At 44.2% G+C, this 14,840-nt stretch overlaps 1 protein-coding gene across 1 annotated transcript in view; it reads left to right on the top strand.

Moving 5' to 3' along the window:
- AKT1 (AKT serine/threonine kinase 1) overlaps positions 1–14,840 on the top strand; it is a 105,219-nt gene that overhangs the window by 34,091 nt on the left and 56,288 nt on the right. The gene's annotated exons all lie outside the window — the stretch shown is intronic.

Raw genomic sequence — 14,840 nt, 5'->3', positions numbered from 1 at the left:
GGGGGGGATGGGGGGTGGCAAGTGGCAACCGTCCCTATTTATAGGGGATGCACCGCCATGCTCAGGGAGTGCACATGCAGCTGCGTGCACCCCCTACACATCGCCCCTGAAGACTGGCGAGGTTTGGTGCTTGTTTAAAGGCTAGGATGGGTGATTTTAGGAGGGTCTTTTTAAGAATTGGGTCTTCGTCTGTCATGGGTTGCAACTGTTTGAGGATTTTCCATATGGATTCCAGGGAGGGGTGCTATGTCATAACTAACGGTGTGCCATTCATGGGTATTTTCTTTTTGTACTCTAGCAAAACAACAGCAGACTCTCTGTATGCCTGAAAAAGGGTGTTTGTGCCCGAAAGCTTGCAAAGAAAATTTTTTCCAAATTTTTTATTTAGTTGGTCGAATAAAAGATATCACATTTACCCAAAGAACGTTGTCTGCCTAGTCCTTAGACCAACACGGCTAAAACCAACAACTTCAAAACATGGTTGCTTTAACCAGGCTTTTACATCTTAAACTGGGAATTTCAAAACCTTTAATCTGAGGTTTTAATGGGAAACTGTATGAGAGCATGGGAGATATTTTAAGTTTGGATTTCTTTGTTTAATTGTTTTAGCCATTAGTGCTACTTTGGTTAAAGGATTTAACTGTCTGTCACTGGGGAGGACCTCTGTTTCTTGTTGGAAGGGGAAAATAACAAACTCCAATGCAGCAGAGGAACTGTGGAGATACAGAGGAGTGAAGTGAGAGAAGTGTGAAACTCCTTGTTTTTCCAGATGACAATGTTTTTTGTACACCGCACATAAATGTGCAAGGTGCTTAGTAAATGGTTTAATTGAAGTACAGTTTTATTACCAAAAATTACTCCGGTGGAAAAAATTTCTGCCTCTTATGGAAGAGACAGAGATGTTTCTTTCTTTGGTGTTGGCACCTTCCAGGTTTTGTGCCAAATTTGGCTCAATTTTGAAAGCTTCAGTTTTACAAGAGGGTCAGTCAGACCTTTAAGAAAAGAGGCTCTTAGTATGTCAGAAATTAAGTTGAAATCAGAGGTTAGTTGTCAAACGTGAAGCAGCTTGTTTTCATAAACTGCCCTTCTCTCTTTTGGTTTGTTACTGAATCTGCAATTAAATTGTAGCCTGTATACTGCTTTTGGGGAGGAAGGAGAAGGGAGATGTAATGCCAGAATTTTAGTTAAATTGAGGAATAGTCCAGGTTTATAACTTAAGCGAACAAAAAGGCAAGCTAAAGCTCCCAGAACCTGGCTGCCCTTTTGTGAGTTTCTACTACAAAAATTGGCTGCATCTCTGCAAGGACGCTTAGTTAAGTGACTGCAGAAATGTCAGGCCCCCAAAATTCTTCCCCTTTCTTTGCATTGAAAGCCTTTGGATGCTTGCTTTTTTGTTTTTGGATTGTTTTTTTTTTTCCCCCTGAGACAGCTTGGATCTAAACTGACGTAACATTCAGAGATTGGAAAGAAATACTGGGAGCGGTCCTAGCCCACATGGAAAAATAGGCCCCCTTGCTTCTCGTTTTTTCAGGCTTGCTCTGGATTTGATATTTATTTTGGTGACCCAGTGGTCCTGAGTATGGCCTCTGGGGTGCAAAGCTTTGCAGTCCCTTTGACTGTCCCCACTGGGGGCATCTGTAGTAATAGCAGCATTTGACTCCAAATGGAAGAGACCCTGCTCTGTCCCCACCCCTTCTCCTCTCCTTTTGTCAGCAGCATCATATCTGGTGCAGCAGTTTCCAGCCAGAGTCACAGCACAGTGTTTAGAGCATCTTGGCTGATCTGCACCAGACTTCATTTCTCCCCTTCCCCTCCCCCCTCAACTCACTGGCAACAGCAGGACCTTCAGGGTGGCCTCTTTTTGCTTGACCCCTGCGGCAGCAGCAAAACCTCCAGCAGCTGCAGCCCGAGATGATCGTATCAGATCAGGGACTCGTGAAGGAAAATGCTGTGTATCCAAAGCATACTCCATGCATCTAATTGTAAGGCAGGATTTTTTTTTTTGTGTACCTTCTTTCACAAAGCTCCTGGAGGCAGGAAAGTGTTACCCCAGGTGACCTCCAACCAGAATGTTACCCCAGATGACCTTCACATAAGCGTTATTTCTGGTTTTTTGGTGCTCACATTGACTTCCCATGTACCTAACTTTGCTAGAGAGCTTGATTTAATGACAGTAAATTCTACGGGCATAAATAGCAAATATACCCCAACTAGGCAATATTGCCTTTGGGTGAGTGGGGGAAGATGGGAGCAAGGCTTTGGTCTGCACAGGGGGCTCTCTCGGGACACGTCCATGGTGGAAGGGAGGTAGGCGGTGAGGCGTGGAGCAGTCATGTGTGTGTGGTGCACTGCGCCTGGAATATCAGGTGCTGAGGAGAGGTGGGGCTGATGCAGCAAACCCTGACCTCTGCAAATCCCCTGGGGAGGGCTGAGGGGTGGCAGCTTGTTTTTTGTTTCCCCTGGAAACAAGGCCAATTTTAGAGGGAACTGGATTTTTCTTTTTCTCTTCACACCAGACATCCTGTTCGTTACAGTAGGATTAGCCTAATTGCAATGTCCGCTGTCTTATTTAAAATAAGAAACACCTAGCTCTCTTGGTGATGTACTTTTCTGTCCTTTTCCTGCATCCTTGAGTGTTTTTGCTTCTGGAACTATGTACTGTGAGCAGAGACTCCTTATTTAGTGAAGAGTGACATTAAACAGACTATATTAATGATGTGGACATTGGAGTCAGAAGCGGACTGGGCAAGTTTGCTGATGACACCAAACTTTGGGGCAAAACATCCACACCAGAAGACAGGTGGGTGATCCAGACTGACCTGGACAGGCTCAGCAAATGGGCGGACGAGAACCTGATGGTGTTTAACATCGTAAAATGCAAGGTTCTCCACCTTGGGAAGAAATACCTGCGGCATTCTTATAGGCTCAGCAGTGTTATGACAGAAGAAAGAGACTTGAGGGTCATTGTTGACCACCAGATGAACATGAGCCTGCAATGCGATGCTGCGGCTAGTAAAGTGACCAAAACACTGGCTTGCATCCATAGATGCTTCTTAAGCAAATCCCAGGACGTCATTCTCCCCTTGTACTAGGCCTTGGTGAGGCCGCAGCTGGAGTACTGCATCCAGTTTTGAGCTCCACAATTCAAAAAGCATGTGGAGAAGCTTGAGAGAGTCCAGAGAAGAGCCACGCCCATGATCAGAGGTCAGGAAGATAGACCTTACAACAACAGGCTGAGAACCATGGGACTCTTTAGCCTGGAAAAGTGCAGGCTCGGGGTGATCTGATGGCCACTGTGACAGAAGTATCACTATCGGAGCTTTTCCAGGAGTGGCTCCACCCTCCTGTAATGGGCCAACCGCCTGCTTACTCGCCTGCCACACCTTGATCTTTTTTGATTAATAGATTGTTGTAATCAGCGGGAGGCTGCCCATTTTCTGCGCCCCAGTGACAGGGGGCGACTCCTTTTCCTCCCCTACACCGCAGCCCAAGCCTCACAGATGGTGCTGACATGGTTTGACATGGGCCCTGTTGTGTCTCAGCCCTCCTCTTTACTCCTGGGGGGAGCTCCTTGCTGCCCCCCTCTTGCTCTGGGGCTGGGGCCAACGCACCCCACAAAATGCTGCACCGTCCCCGGCGCCAGGAACCCCCACACTACTGGGGAGTCCCTGTGAGGCCTCTTCCAACCCCTAATAGCCTTACCTGGTCCTCCGGTCAAAACAGTGAACACAAGAACCCAAAGCCCCTGGGCGACAACAAAAAAAAAATAGACCGTCCGGTCAAACTAGATTCACTCCCTACTAGAGAGTGAAAGAGAGACGGGGGGAGAGCTCCCCAACCCCAGCAGCAACCGGGGGATGTTCACACTGCCAGAGTTCTCCCCTCTGTCTGTCCTAGCCAAGTTTCTACTCCCACGGCCGCTGGAGAGGAACTGGCCTCCTGCCTGGGCTTAAGAAGGGCTAAGCCCTGCCCCTTCCTGTCAGCTGGTTTTACTAGTTGCCCCGGCAACCAGCACCTGCACTGCCCTGGTGACTGGCAGCTGAGCATCCCCCTTCCCGCCATTAGGGGTCTCTCCCAAGCCGTCTCTGCTTTCAGGCGCAGGGCACCTGAGTGCACTGAGACAGCCACCTATAAGTTTATCAGGGGTGCTCACCAGGATCTGGGAGAACGATTGTTCACAAGAGCGCCCCAAGGGATGATGAGGTTGAACGGTCATAAACTTCTACAAGACCATTTCAGGCTGGACATAAGAACGAATTTCTTTACTGTCTGAGCCCCCAAGGTCTAGAAGAGCCTGCCATCGGAGGTTGTTCAAGCACCTACATTGAACACCTTCAAGAGTAAATTGGATGCTTATCTTGCTGGGATCCTATGACCCCAGCTGACTTCCTGCCCTTTGGGCGGGGGGCTGGACTTGATGATCTCCCGAGGTCCCTTCCAGCCCTAACGTCTATGAAATCTATGAAATATGGGTATTGCGGTATGAGTGGTAGTACATGGTAAGTGTTGTAGCATGGAGTCAGTCTGTGTTTCAGTCCTACTGGTTTAGTAAGTTGTCAGTTCATGAGGGATGGGATACCAGCTGTACTGGGGATCAGCAGTTAGGCTTAAGTACAATCTGATGATTTGAATGGTGACTTTGTGTTAGATTCAGTAATGGTTGTTACTGAGTATTGATTATTATTTTTTTAATTCTCGCTCCATTGGAGTTAGCGGGAACTTTTGGGGTTGATTTCACTGGGGCCAGTGTTTCACCCTGCATTGTAAAGTGAGTGCATTTGCTATTTATGGAGAGTGATCAACAGACGAGCTTTACTTTGACCTGAACTCCCAGGGCAACAGCAGTTCTCTCCACTGACAAGAGACCTCACTCCAGAGAAACAACCGGTAGAGGTTTCTTGTGCCCCTCCAGTCCTTGGTTTCTCAGCTGGAACTGCCAGCAAAGTTGCTGATTAGTGTTGGTGGTGACTGTTTAAAAAAATGTCTTCCTTCAAGTTAAATTATCTGTCTGGTAAGAATAGGCCGCTACAAAACACTGCATTGCCTATGCCAACATAATTTAGTTTCTGGCATGTGAACTGGATTTGGGGTGGCTTTAAGCCAGTTTTCTGCTCCCTTTTCCTGGGTAGGTTGACTCATAATTCCTATGTAGGAGGAATCCTGGCCTATCACTTTAAGTTTATGGGTGCAAAGCAGAAATAGGAACAAAGCCAGGAGGTGTGTCAGTTCACATGGGCACTATGCTAACTCAATATGACTAAGAATAAGCCATCGGTATAGCTTATGAAAGAAGCTGGAGGCTTTCAGGACTGAGCCTCTATTTTCAGTCCACCTTAACCTGCTTAGTGCTGTTTACCCAGTTCTTCATTATCAAGAGATGTACTGAGCAGCAGTTGTTTTGAATACATCTTCACTGTTCAAAACTAAGCAGGTTTCTGTTCATATCTGTGTGTCTCAGCAAAACTGTCCTTCCCACACAAGTACTGGGTGATCTTGTGTATTCTCTAATGTGTGCTATTTTTTTCCATTTCTTTAATTGATTGTATTTAATTGGGGAAAGCTTGTCCTGAACATATTCAGTGTGGACTATTTAAGCAGCGTGTGGAATTCAAGCTTGAATTCCCTTTTTTAGTTTTTCCATACACGCAAGTGGCTTTCGGTTTACATTACTTCTCAGTAGGGGTGCACTGATAAAGATTTTTTTGGCTGATACCAATGGCCGATTATTAATCAGCCATATCAGTTGATACCAATCCGCCAGCCAATATACAGCCCTGCCGCAGCTTGGAGAACAGTGTCCGGCTGGTAAGTTTGTGGGGGAAGGGATGTGGGAGGGGGACAGGGTATGGGGGGGAAGATCAAGGCCCCCATGGTCAGGGAGGGAATGGGGTTGGGGCTGGGGTAGACTCCCAGCCAGGGCAGGTCACGGGGCGAAGACATGGGCAGCTCGTCCGGGGGCGTGGGAAGTGGGGAGGGGGATGGCTCCTGACTGCTGCGTGCATCCCCAGGGCCAGCATGGGGGGGCATGTCTTCCCTGGATTTGTGTGTGGGGTGAAGGTGGGCTGCCCACTGCAGGCTTGGGGCCAGAGGCTGCACTGGGCTTTTCCCAGCTGCAGGAGCTGGGCTGGAGCTGCGCTCGGGGCAGGTGGGGGTTTGGTGGGTGGTGGCTGCGCTGGGGGAGCTATAGTAGATTTTGAGGTTGCTGTAGTCCATCCCCCTCTTAGCTCTGCTGCTGCCCACCCCAAGTGCAGCCCTGGCCCAACCCCCTCACTGGGAAGAAGCTGGTGTAGCCCCGAGCCTGGCCTCGCCCCACGCGCAAATCCAGGGGGGCACATGCCCCTGTGCCTCCCCTGGGGGTGCACGCAGAAGTGGGGAGCTGCCTCCCTTCCCTGCCTCCCACAGACTTTACTGGCCAGATACTGCTTTCCAAGGTACAAGGTTGCATTCCTGGCTGCATGCATGCTATAGCTGCGCACATGTACACAGCATTTATTGGTGACATTATTAGTTACACCAGCCAAAAAAGCCAATTGCTGATGATGTCAATTTTTTTTTATTGGTGCCAGTTTGATATGGACTGATATATTGGTGCACCTCTGCTTCTGCATTTTTCCTTCCTCCCTTTATCTCCATCTTTAAGCAGAATTTAATTGAAGAGCACTACTACACATGCCATATATAAATAAACTCAAGTTCAAGAGTTGTTAAAGAGAATGTCACTTCCATCTTATTGCAGGTAATTATGTCAACCTTTTTTTATAGCAGCCTAGACTGTCTGGAAAAGACTAGGTATGTTCAAATGTGTTGGCATGTGGGAAATTAGGATATAACCAATCTGTATGTATTTGGAGCCCAATTTATTGAAGCAGTGTGTCCATAACACAAGCTGAAAACATTGCAGAGTTGCAGATTCCCTACAATTCTGAAAAATCAGACCCTAAAGAGAGCAGACATTTAAAATCTTAATGTGGTTTATTTGCTTAAAACTCTTAGGCCTAAGCTTTTGCAAAATCTCTCCCTTAATTTCTAACTAAAGTAATTGGGAGACAAGACTGGTTCAATCCAATTCAGTTTGATTCTCTACTTGCTGCTGTTTTTATGTGGATAATACGTAACGCATTTAAAGATGGGTAAAAAACCAAGTAGTACATTATGGAATTTTTGTTGTTAGAATGTTTTATTTTCTTAAAATGCTTTGGTGTTGAGAGCAGTGCGGTACTGAAAATGTATTAAAATTAGATTGCATGCCTTCTAATAGTTTTTAAAGTGCTTTTTTGCTTTCTCCAGGATGTAATTGAGACAAAGTTCATGTTCATACTATTTTTAACATAGTTAAAGTGATCAATGTATCCTTTCTTATAATTTATGTACCTATCCTTAAAACTGCAGTGTTTAATGAAACTTCATTTGCATCTTTTCCCATTGGAGACAGCTGTAGGTTAGGACTAGCCTGACTAAGCTGTGCCAAAGGTAGGAGTAAGGAGTTTTCTGTATGCTGATTAATTCTCTTTGACTCCTTTGGGAATATCTGGTATTGCTTAAATTGATTGCTGTAAGCAATATGGCAACATTTTTGACCTTCTAAACCGAAACGCAGCAAAAACTCCTGTGTTTCAATTGTACAGTTATGTAGAATTGAAGGGCAGCGATATGGAATTGCAGAGTGATCTGCCATGAACGTGGGGTGTTTGTTGCCTGACAGGTGATAAGCTCTAAACAGTAGTGATTTTTAATATTAACTTCTGTTTTCTGTGTGAAGAGGCTCCTGGATAGATAGGAATCAATATCTACTGCCCCATAATTTTTATTTAGAGCTGTTATAGAGATCCATTTCAGACCAACCATTGGCACCCTAAAATATTCACACTGGCCATCTGTTAGGAGACAGAAGCTGCATCCAGTAACTTTAGTTTTCTGCAGAGTTCGTTCAAACACTTCTTGTGTTGTGTTTTTAAATCTCTAAGTGGCCACGTAATGCATTTTTATTTAATTTATTTTCGAATTAACTTGCAGATGTGCAATGCCAGGTGAATGGGAGTTGCTCAGTTGTTTTGAGCAGGCTTGGATTTGAATACAGTGTGAAGATTTTTCTTTGTCACTCCGAACATGAGACCATCTAATCATTCCCCTTTTGCCCCACCTCCAGCTCCCCTCCCCCCTCAAATTCCCTGAAGATATGATAATTAAGCAGGTGCCATATATTGTGGCTTTGTGTAAGCGTGAGAAACAGTAGTAGGTTTAGAATAACCAGCACCACACTTGAAGAGGAAGGCATTTCTTCTTAACCTGTTGGCAATAATGTCAATCATTGTCATGCAGGCTGCTGTCGAGCCTTACATGCAATGCACTACTATCCAGCTGCATGGAAAATGAGTAAGAATAAAGCGGTGAACGGATTTGCCTTGCGCTGAATTAGCTTGTTGTGACAGTGGACTGCCATATATGGTCAGTGAAAGGCAAAGAGCTGGGATAAGCTGGAGAGCGCCAGTCTGGTGCAGACAGTCTGCTGACTCAGGCTTGACCTCCCCATTGGGGAGCACCCTTGACTGCAGTCTGAGCCGGCTCATTGAGATTCAGGGCACAGCCAAAGTGTCCGCAGCTGTATGCTGGAGGCAAAGGCTGAGAACACATCCAGGGAGTGACCAAAAAAATAATCAAAGAACTGGCCCCCTTCTGTACTCCTGTGAATAGCCAGGCAAACCAGAGGTCCTCATCTCTGAGTGAGCATATTGGGAAAGACATTAGCATACGCTTATTCCCTCCCCAGCTACCTAAACTCTGGTACTGTTTAAATATCTTGTTTTGACAGTTTGTCCAGGGGAGAAAAAAGGGGCACGTCGACCTCTAGGAAAGCAAAACGGAAATAATGTGATGCTGTGATATACACAGATTTTGAATATGGGGCGCAATGATCTTGTCTGCCTTAAAAATATCAAACACTGGTACACGATGTGGATTTATCTCGCTGTCTGGAAACTATGGACTGTTTAAAAAAAATCAAGGAAGAATTTTCAACCTTTTCTTTTAAAAATAAGGAATTTGTGTTGGCTTTAATAAAGTTTTCAAATGAATGGATAGTTACAGTACTGACTAGCAGACACTAATTGGAAAACCTTCCCTTCAATCCCTCTAGCACACATGAGATGGCAGCTTCTAAGAACTTCACATCTTTGAGGAAGCTGGCATCTGTTTCGCTGAAACCTTATTGGGCAGACAGGATGCAGACCACTTTTTGCTTCCATTCAGGTTTTATAAATGAGTCATTCCATTTCTTTGACCAGGGGAACATTAGTCCTGCTTTTGGCACAACTTTGGTGTTTTGCTCAGAGGGTTAAGTGCTCAGTGAGAGAATGCATTGCATTTGGTCTGTTTGAGAGAGAGACTCGAACAAAGACTGAGGCTGAAAGGTTTTTTAGTTAATGCTTGTGGTGTTTAATTTTAATAAATAAAGCTGATTTTTTGATGCCTGGAGCAGACAACATAATCCAGTTTCCACTATGGATACTTGAGTGCATTTAATATAATCGGGACCTTGCTTTTCTCTTGAATATTCCAGCCTGGGTCTGGTTAATTTGGGATATTAAAAAGTTAACAGTCCAATCCATATTCTTGTAATTTTTACAGGCTGCCATGGTTGGGTAATTACTTTGCTAAACTATATACATTTTTAAATCCTCAATGTGTATGTGTGAGAGTTTATCTAAAAAGATGTAAGCAAATGCTGCTTAAATACAGTCTGTTATGAATTAGAGGGTGTGGCGTTGGCTTTGAATGAGCTTGATGCAGCAACAAGCATGCAGCAGTTGGTAAATAAAGATGGATTTTCTTTTGTTCTGCTGGTGCTTGCTGCTCATTATTCTCCACTTACCCCGTAAGCTTCCCAGGGAGTGGCAGCTGTTTCTGATGTTAGACACTCTATCAGGGGTAGACAGCTCCAGATTCAGTACGACAGTGTTGTGGAGTGGAAGGGCGGGGGGGGTGGAACCGAACCCTGCATTATTGTAAATCCTCTGTAGAATTAACTTTTCATGAACCAAAAGAGTTTTTTTTTGCTTAACTTTCTGAAATATTCACATTGAAAGTATGCTTTGTGCTCCATCTTGTTATGAAGAGTGCTTTTGGCACAAGGTGGATTTACATTATAAGTGCATATTAAGGATTTTAATGTGCAGTGTGTGGGGGCAGAGGCAAGGCAATAAAGTGAAATCAGTTTATAACAATCTTCGTGTATATTTGTGGCAATGTACAGTTGGGGAATTCTTGCACTTTGCAAATTGCTCTACGTAAACAGCATGGTGAATAAAGATTTTAACTAACAAAGCTAGCAAGTTGGAGAGGAGTCTGTTCAAATCCAGCATTTTACATGTAGGATTTATAACTTGCACTTTTTGCTTTTCTCTCTTTGCACCGTTAGCGTTCTGTTACTGAAAACAAAGAAGGCTCTGCCAAGGCATTAAACAAGCAATGAATCACTGAGGAAAAAATCTTTTGCTCTCTGAATTGTTCAGTTTTCCATGGTGGTTTGTTATTATTTTTACTATAGTCTAATAGAGCTGGAGTTTAATTTTTCCCCTCACGCAGTTTCTTGCATTGGTTTCTCTCTCACATTTTTAATTGTGCCTGTATTTACTGTTTTATAAGAAACAGCCTAACTAATATAAATGACTTCAGATAGGACAACAGAGATTATAACAGAGAAGCTAAAAAAAAAAATTGGGGAAAAAATCAAAACAATGTAGCTCATACTTCAAATATGCCACTTTCCAACTCTCCTAACACAGTACGAAGAAAAGGCTCGGGATTTTTTTTTTTAACCAACTTTGTGCAAGCAGTCTAATACTACTCTCTCTATTTTGTCTGTTTAAACAAAATGTTTGAGTTCTGTCTCAAGTATTCACATACCCAGTTGTGACTTGTCTTCTAACCAGTGCGTAGTATATGTGTATGGGTATATATAACCCAGTTTTAGAATTCGTTGCTTTACAGTGCGTTTAGAGTCCCATGTCCTATATGTAATAACTCATCTAAATAATTTTATTTTTAAGAATAATTTTGAAAGGAAGGTAAGGTTTGGCAACTGCCATAGTTCAAATGAGCGTGTAAAATTTAGCTGTTACTCTTGCCAGTCTCAGAAACTCAAATTTGCTTTATAACAACAGAAATACCGCACACTTTTTCCTGCTGATTTTCATCTGCAAACCTGTGCTCCAGTGCTGCTGTAGATGCAGTCGTCTTTGCTTAATTTATCATTTCAGTATACTGTACATTCATGCCTCTCTGATCGCTGTCTCGTGCAACCACAGATAAGTAAATTTCATGCCAGTTTGTTACATTTCTAGTTCCTGTCACTTTAGAGTATGTTATGCAATGACACTCATTCTATAGTTCCTGCTGCGTGCTTCATAATGCTGCAGGTCATCAAGATATGATGTTTCTGCACAGAGCGTAGGTATTATTTATTGATTCGTAGTAGTCCTTGGCACACACAAAACTGTTGCAATATTTATTAAGTGGCAGACAGAACAAAAAATTATAATAAAAAATAGAAATGTTTACAATAGTTTACGATTTAGAAATTAGCTTTAGGAAAGAGAACTAGCTGCAGTGGTGATTAATATGTGATGGTCCAAATGTTGAATGATCCCATTGTCAGGAAGAATACGTCTGATGTTTATGAAATAATTAATTCCTCAAGGAGGAAGTGTGAATGGGCTGAAGAAGAAAGGGAAAGTACTAAGGAGAATGCTAGGCACATGCAGTACTCCAGTTTGAAGGTGGTGATTAATTTTACTACAAGATATATTTCCAACTGGAACAGATCTGTGCAAGAAAGCTATTGGAAAATGATCACATTTGAACACTGAATAAAAAGTAAAAAGGAAAAGAGAAGAGTGTCTGCAACAACTCAATATTGTGAATTAGGAATGGGATTTCACGATCCCTTTCCCTCCCCTCCCCACCTCTCCCCCTGCAAAGAATTTCATTTTCAATAAAACCTTTCCTTTGATAATGTTGACCAGAAAAGCATTAGGACAGATTATGCTAGCCCTTACTTGTCTGTACAAAGGAGAAAGGGTGAATGAAACTCCCCTGGCTTGATCCATTGCATATTCTGACTGGCTACGTAGTTGGAGGGGCAGAAGCTTCCACCTACCCAATCTGAACTTCTCTTAAAGCAAGTCGGTGAGGGGATTGAGTTGGAGGATCCATGGCTCTACCCTTGCTGGTCTGCAGCAGTGAGCAGTTTCCTCCATGAATTTACTCTCCAGATCAAAGGGAAGAACCAGGGACAAGTCTTTTGCCTGAGTTCATTCTTGGGTCTGCTCCTGGCCTCTCTTTGGTCTGTTCCTGGCCACCCCTTCCCCAGAACAGATTTTGCTGTTGCACCCAAGCTCTTACAGTGGGAGCAGAGAAAAGCACCTATTACAATTTTGACTGAAAATGTTGGTTCAGGCCTGGTGGATTGCAGGAGCTGAAGCCATTGAAGTCATTGGGCTTTGAGGAAAACCTGGCCCCTTGTGCATTAAAGTGTGTTACAGCTGTAGCTAAAGTGATACTTATCAAGGTATCATAATCATAGGCAATGAGTAGAGAGGACATGGGGGGAGGGGGGCACATCCATGTTGTCATCCCCCCCACCCCCCGAGAGAAGCTGCCGCTGGCTTCTGTGGGCAATCACAACTTGCCACCTGTCCCCCCCTGCCCCGCCTCGAGCCATTGGCATCTGTGGGCGGTCCCCGCTTGCCACTGCCGACACTGGCATCTGCAGGCGGTCGCTGCTCGCTGCCAACTACAAATGAGGCCCCCCCAATCTCAGGAAACACCATTCGTAATCATAAACCTAAATTTTTGATCTAACTTCAAGTTATGGTCTTAATCTTCCACATCTGGAACATCTGCTTCCAGCTTTGTATCTGTTAAGAACAATACTGGGAGGAGGTGATGATGCAGTTTCAGTTGTGGAATAAGGTGAAATGTTTGCCCTCTTGTAAATGGCTATGGGGTATTCTGATGTAGGTTTCTTGTGTCCAAGTTCACTTGATATAAAAGAAAGAGGTTTTTCGGTGTGGGCCAAGGTGCTAGTGACAGTGCTGGCAGCTGGGATGAGCATCTCTGCTCATGTCTTGTGTAGTCCTATACACTGAGAACTCAGCTGTGACCACGAGTTTGTATCTGAACATGGTAGTTAGGGGCATGGTCTGATAGAGATGGCTTTTGCAAAGTGGCACTGGATTTGGACCTAGTACTTAGAAGTGGAAGGCTGCAAAGGCCTCTGTGTAGTCCCAAGAGTTGCCAGCATTTGTTTTACGTTAGAATTAAGCACCTTGAAATATAAATGTTAAGTCATGACAATCATGGGTCCGTTCCTCAGACATTTCTGTGGTAATTATGACACTTTGTTAATCTCTATAGGCTACCATGGCAGTTAACCCAGTGGTTTTCAACCTTTTTTTTTAGACTCAAGGCACCCCTTGGAAAATGCTGGCCCTTAACTTTCACTTTGTTTTTTAGACTATGGAAAAACAACAGAGCAATTCTTCTGTTTCAAAGACTCAGAAAGACCACAACAGGTCAGAATGTGTGAGACGCTATGAATTCCTGTTTGAAATCTCGGGGCTTATCTTGTGAATCATTCCTAGGTGTTTGTGCACCTAATAGGAATAATATTGAGCACCACCTGGTGTTACTCTCAAAGGTGTTGTGGCACTGAGAATCACTGATTTAACCTGCTGGTGGGGCATGCTGACTTGTACATAGATTTGTGCTGTATCTTGCTCGTCTCTTCTGTGCTGTCACTTGTATCGATGCTAATAGAAGATCTTGGCAGACGTGCCGAATTTAGAGGATATCCTCCATACTTACTCTTGGGCATGCTGCCTTCCTTCCTCTTTACTTGCCCTTAGAAGCTTTTTTTGCTTTAGGATAAAAAGTCTAAATGCTGTTGTGGCTACACGGGGAAAGCAACTGCCAGGTGTGCAGGTGAGCACCACAGAACAGGTATGAGGTTGAACAGAGGGAAGAAGTACTGCAGCTGCTGTGTGAAGAAGCAAGAGACTGCATCACAGAAGGAAGGGAGGTCTATGGGGAGAGGGAGGCAGGCAAAGCAGCTGTAGGGGAGTTCCTGGGGCAGGGTGTGCAGCATCATGGGAGAAATTACCTCTGGTGGAAAGCGGAAAACAGCAGGAGAGGCTCTGCTGGGTGGCCAGGGAGGAAGGAAGGGAGAAGAATAGCAGAAAGGAGTTGTGGCTAGTAAATCTGTGGTGCCTTGTATTTTCTTGTTTTTGTCTATTGTTCAGTTTGGTGGTTAGCCCTTCAAACAAATCAACAGTGAGCATCATGTCCTTGTATGATAATTTCTTAGGCCTTAAAATGAGATGGAATTAAATGTATCTGCCACCCTGGAAACTCCTGTCTGTTTTGCTATCTGGTATCCTGTCTCTGGTGGCCAGCATCAAGCATGTCAGGGAGGGGTCTAAAGCCTATCTACCGTCATGGGCAATTAATAATAAACTGAGGAGAAATTTGCTGCCCCCAAGGCAATTATTGGTTAGCTCATCTCACTAGATAAGTCTTTATCCTAGTTGGCAAACTCCAATCCATGGACAAAGCTCCATGATGTTGAGGCCACATGTTTGTAGGAGACTGTGACCAAAGGCCTTTAGGTGGGACGTAATAAAAATTGCAAATATGTCATGAAAGCACAGAGGCCCACGGTCGTGCAAAAGTGTTGTATGTGCTGCCCAGATGCAGGCTGAGAGTGCTTAAATAGGCTCAGTGAGGCCAAATGAGAAACAGCTTGACCAAAGTCAATAGGTAGACAATGCACCTTTCCCATGACT

This window comes from Crocodylus porosus, unplaced genomic scaffold, assembly GCF_001723895.1.
Source record: "Crocodylus porosus isolate Cpor-Errol unplaced genomic scaffold, CroPor_comp1, whole genome shotgun sequence".
Lineage (NCBI taxonomy): Eukaryota > Metazoa > Chordata > Crocodylia > Crocodylidae > Crocodylus > Crocodylus porosus.
Note: the sequence above shows the minus strand (reverse complement) of the source record. Positions and strands in the feature narration are given on the sequence as shown.